Below are 7,019 nucleotides of genomic sequence, written 5' to 3' on the forward strand. Positions count from 1 at the left end.
TGACTGACAACTTGATTGCAGCCTTGTTGATAAATACCTAGGCAGGTAGGGGCGGGTCCCCGGTGAAATTCAACCTTCAAGCCAGAAACAGTCCCAGGTAAATCCTTGAACCAGATTGAGAACCCGCCCTCCTGTTTGGCGTGCTTTCCTCTGATTGATATTCAGCCTTCAACTATTTTACATATACCTACCCTTTCCTAATTGGTTTCCTACACTATCATGCCCATTTGAAAGTGGTGTCTTTGACTTTTTTGCATACTCACAAGTTAATCAGCACGCACTCCCTATTCTGAGCCCATAAAAAGCCCTGGGCTCAGCCATATTGGAAACTCTCCTACCTTCAGGCAGGGGAACTACCCCTGTGTAACTTCCCCACTAAAAGCTGTTTCATCACTCAATAAAACTTCCTGCCTTGCTCACTCTTCCAGTGTCCATGTATCTACTTCTTCCTGGTTGTGAGACAAGAACCCAGACCAAGCTGAACCTTAGTTCAGAGCAAAAAATTCTGCATCATTTTGGAGGCTTGTCCGGCATTTGTCAGAAGGTTGAGTAAAATGTGGACCCAACAATCTCTTTCACTTTTGTTTCTGAGCTTTCTTATCCTCAGACTTTTTCGGAAGGCAGGGAATACTGCAACCTGCCCCCCGCCCCGCTGTTGCTCTCAGGGGTCAGGAATGTTGGCCTCTGTCCAACCCAGTCTTTTCTATGGCGTTTTCCTTCTTTTTTCAGGACTGTAATGGCACCTATCTTTTCTTTTACAATAGTGGGCATGTTCCACCCCCACGCCAATGGCCACAGGCATGCACACAAGACAGATTGGCAAGCTCCCTGCCCTGCTCCCCTCCTGGCTGGGGCACATGGCACAAGGGTCCCTCATGGCTGGCCGGCCAGCATTTCTCACTTGCTGTCCCTTCCTGCTAGGTGCCCAAGGAGTCTTTCCTCCCCTTGCTGAGCCAAGAAGGAGGAGACAGCAATTAAAAGTTTCTTTTCCTGTTGAAGAAACCCACTTGCATAAGAATAAATGAGAGGTTTCTACCCAAGGCATCTTCCCAGCCCTGAACTTAAGCTTTTTTTTCTTCCTTTTCTCCACCCTGTCAGCAGTTAACACAGCCCTGTAGATATAGGGAGTTTTCTATGCAAGAGTTTTTTTTCCTCCTTTCGGAAGGCATCTTGTTAGGCCACAGGACACCCTTTTTCGCTCCCTTGTTTGAAGAGGACCCAGCTCCTCAGCTTTACCTTAGCATTTGGCTTATGGTAAGGAGGCAGCAGAGGAGCAGTCCCGCTGGCTGCTGGCTGCAGTCTGGCGAGGGACACCTGGGACTTGATGAGTCTATGTACCCACTGAGGCAGTTCTTTTGTCCCAAACTCAATTCCAAGCTTAGAGTTGAAGACTCAGGATAGAAAATTGAATATGAGGGGTCCAGAGGCAGACAACAATGGAAGTTAAAATGCAAAGCATAAGTGACCATGGCTAATTCCTGCCAATTAAACCAAGCCTCCTGTTTCATGGATAGAGGTCATGCCTGTATCCATGACATAAATGAGGCCTAGGGAACTCAAAGATTATGACAACAGGCAGGGACAGGGCATATGTGGGTGAGTTCAAATATTCCCACCCCCTTGGTCCTTCTGTCACTATGAGTGAAAGCCACATTGGCACCCATGGGTGGCACCTTGTCAAGGTCGCTGGGACTCAGATACAAGGACATAAGAAAGAATAGAGATGCCTATTTTTTCTCTCCCTCATGTACCCTGGGTATTCACTGGGAAGTAAAAGGAATTGGGGATGGCTTATCCACTCTTCCCAGCTGGGTAACAATTCATCTTCCCAAAATGGGGTCAGTAGCACTTGCTCTGTTTTAGTCCATGCACCCACTGAGGCAGTTCTTTTGTCTAAAGAACCATTCATCTTTAGTTTGTACCTCCCTTGAATGCATCCTGAGTCCTGGGGGGGCACCTTGGAAAAAAAGCCTTCTTTTTCCTTTTTCCTCCTCTGTCCTCTCTTTGTGGATGGGTAATTGCATCCCCATACTATAGGACACTCTCCTCAGATGCATCCTCTAAACTAGGAAAAGTTAATTTACCAAACCTTAAACTGCTTGGCTTAGAATTGAGCTCAGGGGAAGGGAACCCAGAAGCCTGACATGCCAGCAAAAGGGTAAAAGTTTTTTTTTACCCAGTCAGACTTTTGGCCTTGTTAGGCCAAAGTCTTTTGGCCTCACTCTCCCTGTGCAAACCGATAGAAAAAATGGTGAGGATAACTGCTTATATTCTCTGTAAAGTTTTGATTAATGAAAAATGATTTATGAGGCTTGTCTTAAGCTATAGCCAATCTGGTGTGCTTTGTGTGTTTTTCTGTATGGTTCTGTCAGAAAGAGGGGTGCCCTAGGATAGAATGTTGGCCTAGGACCCTATATGCCCACTGTTCAAGTTAGCCCAACAAACTGGTCAGTATCAAACTTTGCTGCAGGCCACCATATTGTTTTATGTCCTTGGGAGCTTGAAATGTAACCACATGGCAGTACTTAATTTTAGTCTCTGCCATTTTACAATGGTGGCCTGTGTTCAATCCTGGCTTGGAGAATGAGTACTTTCAAGTAAACAGCTGTGCGACTTCTACCATTTGCTGATTCTCTTCCCATCCATGAACAACTTCTAGCTTCCATTCTCTGAGTTACCTTTAGAGGTTCTAGATCTTGTAAAAACTGCTTACCACCTTTTTGAATATATACCTCATACATTCATAGTTAAGTCATAACCTTAATTGAAGCTTGTTGGTTTCACCTGTGAGGTTACTTTTGGTAAAGTTCAAAAGCCAGAAATGTTGGTGGGTTCGCATGGCTAAGGTTGGGTAACAAGGGATTTAAAAGGATTTTCTTAAAGAATGCTCAGCTTAATTAAAAGTGGATATCAAAGCTATAGGTATATTTAAGAGACCTTTATGTTTTTCTGGAAAAGGTTTTTTCTCAGTTGACTGAATTACTTTTCTCCATTTTGTCTTGCCACTCTTAATGCACACATGAGAGGCCGTAAGATAACTTCTCGGCACATGGGACTCCTTGGGAAAAACAGAGAGAGTGCCACTGACCCCATTTTGGGAAGAAACCTCTGTTTTCCTCATAGAACCCCAGGAATTGAAAGTGGATAGATCCCTCTCAAAATCTGTTTTTGTCTTCCAGCTATGCCTGTTTATTGGGCCCTAGAAACTGCATGCTTTCCTAGCCCTGTGTATTAGTTGGTTTTCACACTGCTGATAAAGACATACCCAAGACTGGGAAAATTATAAAGAAAAAGACTTTTAAGGACTTCTAGTTCCACATGGCTGGGGAGGCCTCAAAATCATGGTGGAAGGTGAAAGGCATTTCTTACATGGTGGTGGCAAGAGAGAGAGCTTGTATAGAGAAACTCCCATTTTAAAAACCATCAGATCTCATGAGACTAATTCACTGTCATGAGAACAGTCCAGGAAAGACCCATCCCCATGATTCAATCATCTCCCACCAGGTCCCTCACACGACACATGAGAATTATGGGAGCTACAAGATGAGATTTGGGTGGGGACACAGGTCCAAACTATGTTATTCTGGCCCCTTCCAAATTTCCTATTTTCACATTTCAAAACCAATCATACCTTCCCAACAGTCCCCCAAAGTCTCAACTCATTTCAGCATTAACTCAAAAGTCCACAGTCCAACATCTCCTCTGAGACAAGGCAAGTCCCTTTCAACAATGAGCCCATAAAATCAGAAGCAAGTTAATTACTTTTTAGATACAATATGGGTACAGGCATTTGGTAACTACAACCATTCCAAATAGGAGAAGTTGGCCAATACAAAGGGCTACAGGGCCCATGCAAGTCTGAAATCCAGCAGGGCAGTCAAATCTTAAAACTCCAAAATGATCTCCTTTGACTCCATGTCTCACGTCCAGGTAATGCTGATGCAAGAGGAGGGTTTCCATGGTTTTGGGCAGCTCTGCCCTTGTGGATTTTCAGGGTACAGCTTCCCTCCCAATTGCTTTCACAGGCTGGTGTTGAGTGTCTGCAGCTTTTCCAGGCACACAGTGAAAGCTGTCAGTGAATTTACCATTCAGGGGTCTGGACTGGTGGCTGTTTTCTCACAGCTCCACTAGGTGGTTCCCCAACAGGGCCTCTGCGTAGGGGCTCTGACCCCATGTTTCCCATCCTTACTGCCCTAGTAGAGGTTCTCCATGAGAGCCCCACCCCAGCAGCAAGCTTCTGCCTGGGCATCCAGGCATTTCCATACATCTTTTGAAATCTAGGCAGAGGTTCCCAAATCTTAATTCTTGACTTCCATGCACTCGCAGGCTCAACACCATGTGGAAGCTGCCAAGGCTTGAGGCTTCCACCCTCTGAAGCCATGGCCTCAGCTCTACGTCAGCCCCTTTCAGCTGTGATTGGAGCAGCTGGGACGCAGGGCACTAAGTCCAATCCTGCACACAGCATGGGGACCCTGGGCCTGGCCCATGAAACCATATTTTCCTCCTATGCCTCAACCTCTGGGCCTGTGATGGGAGGAGTTGCCACAAACCTCTCTAACATGCCCTGGAGACATTTTCCCCATTGTTTTGGTGATTAACATTTGGCTTCTTGTTACTTACACAAATTTCTGTAGCTGGCTTGAATTTCTCCTGAGAAAATGGGTTTTTCTTTTCTATCACATCATTGGGCTGCAAATTTTCTGAACTTCTATGCTCTGTTTTCCTTTTAAATCTGAATGCCATTAATGGTATCCAAGTCACGTCTTGAATGCTTTGCTGCTTACAGATTTCTTCCGCCAGGTACCCTAAATCATATCCCTCAAGTTCAAAGTTCCACACATCTCTAGTGCAGGGGCAAAATGCCCTTAGTATCTTTGCTAAAATATAGCAAGAGTCACCTTTGCTCCAGTTCCCAACAAGTTCCTCATCTCTATCTGAGACCACCTCAGCCTGGATTTCATTGTCCATATCACTATTAGCATTTTGGCCAAAGCCATTCAACAAGTCTCTAGGGAGTTCCAAACTTTCCCACATTTTCCTATCTTCTTCTGAGCCCTCCAAACTGTTCCAGCCTCTGCCTGTTACCCAGTTCCAAAGTTGCTTCCACATTTTTGGGTATCTTTTCAGCAGTGCCCCACTCTACTGGGACCAATTTACTGTATTAGTCATTTTTCACACTGCTGATAAAGACATACCTGAGACTGGGTAAATTATAAAGAAAAAGAGGTTTAAGGACTTACAGTTCTACATGGCTAGGGAAACCTCACAATCATGGCAGAAGGCAAGTAGCATTTCTTACATGGTGGTGGCAAGAGGAGAGCTTGTACAGGGAAACTCCTGTTTTTAAAACCATCAGATCTTGTAAGACTAATTCACTATCTGAGAACAGTGTAGGAAAGACCCACCTCCTATGATTCAATCATCTCCCGCTAGGTCCCTCCCACAACACGTGAGACTTATGGGAGCTACAAGATGCGATTTGGGTGGGGACACAGAGTCAAACCATATTATTCTGATTACTCTGTTTCTTGAAGGGCTCCACCCTGAGGTCAATAATCAGATTAGGAGATTGGCAAATGAAAAGTATTACAACTACTGGATCTTCTTCTGTCTGTCTGTGTAATCATATATGTGTTATATATGTGATGTTTATATAAAAAAGAGCTCTAATTAATTGGCTTAAAGAAAAATAAGTGCTTAGATCAAATATTTTTTGAAGGAAAAATAAAAGCTGTAATGCCTTTTAGTTCATGTGACTTTAATCTTTGAGAAATAGAGGCAATTTAAAGGTAATTGGTAAAATACAAATGTCATAAAAATGTAAATATATGGGCTGAATCATGTAGGTCAGATGCTAGATTTGCTAAACGTTTTAAGGTTGTAAACTGAACTGCTTCTTTGGCCTTTGAGAATTGTTCAACTAGCCTGCTTTACAACTTGGTAAGGCCTGGGGACATATGAAATTAACCATGCGCTTAATTATACTGGAAGGAGTCAGAGTTGAATTGGTGCCTAGTGCATAATTAAAGCAACTTATCAGATTTTACATTAAAGTTAAAAATTGCTAAGAGTTACCATTATAACACGTAATTGAGACAACTGAAAATGGATTTACATACAAGGTGTGTAAGAACTGTAAAATGTGTTTTTAGTAAAAGATTATAAGAAGGCATAGAAACGTAAGTTTTTGCCCACGGTTAAAGGATTGTTTTGAATTAGATGAGATAAAGCTGAAGGTTTAAACAAGTTGTAGAAGGATTGTAAAAAATTAATCCTGCAAAAGAAATTTTGTGCATGAACATATTGACTAAATTTATAAGGGTATTGTATGGTTTTTCCATAAATTGTGCATTGAAATAAAAGCACAACAAAGTTCTCTTAAGGCACAAATCTGCTCTCTAGCAAAATTTGTAAAGAATTATTAGAGGTTTATAAGAATCTCACCTCATGGTCAAACTGGTAAAATTTGATAGAATTGTCTATAAGGTTTCATTAGAAAATTCGGGTTGACATTAATAGTAGACTAATGCAAGGGTAAAATTTGGCTTTCTCTCTTGAATAAGATTTTCATGTAATAGTAAAGGATAATGAAAGTTTGTTTGCCTTTTTTAAAATTTGTCAATTCTTTATTGACAATTGAATTGGAGGATTAAAATCTTTCTAAGTTACTGTGATTTTTTTTTTAAATTATACTTTAAGTTTTAGGGTACATGTGCACAAAGTGCAGGTTAGTTACATATGTATACATGTGCCATGTTGGTGTGCTGCACCCATTAACTCGTCATTTAACATTAGGTATATCTCCTAATGCTATCCCTCCCCTCTCCCCCAACCCCACAACAGGCCCTGGTGTGTGATGTTCCCCTTCCTCTGTCCATGTGTTCTCACTGTTCAATTCCCACCTACGAGTGAGAGCATGCGGTGTTTGGTTTTTCCTCCTTGCGATAGTTTGCTGAGAATGATGGTTTCCAGCTTCATCCATGTCCCTACAAAGAACATGAACTCATCATTTTTTATGG

This window comes from Gorilla gorilla, chromosome 2 (assembly GCF_029281585.2).
Source record: "Gorilla gorilla gorilla isolate KB3781 chromosome 2, NHGRI_mGorGor1-v2.1_pri, whole genome shotgun sequence".
Classification (NCBI taxonomy): domain Eukaryota; kingdom Metazoa; phylum Chordata; class Mammalia; order Primates; family Hominidae; genus Gorilla; species Gorilla gorilla.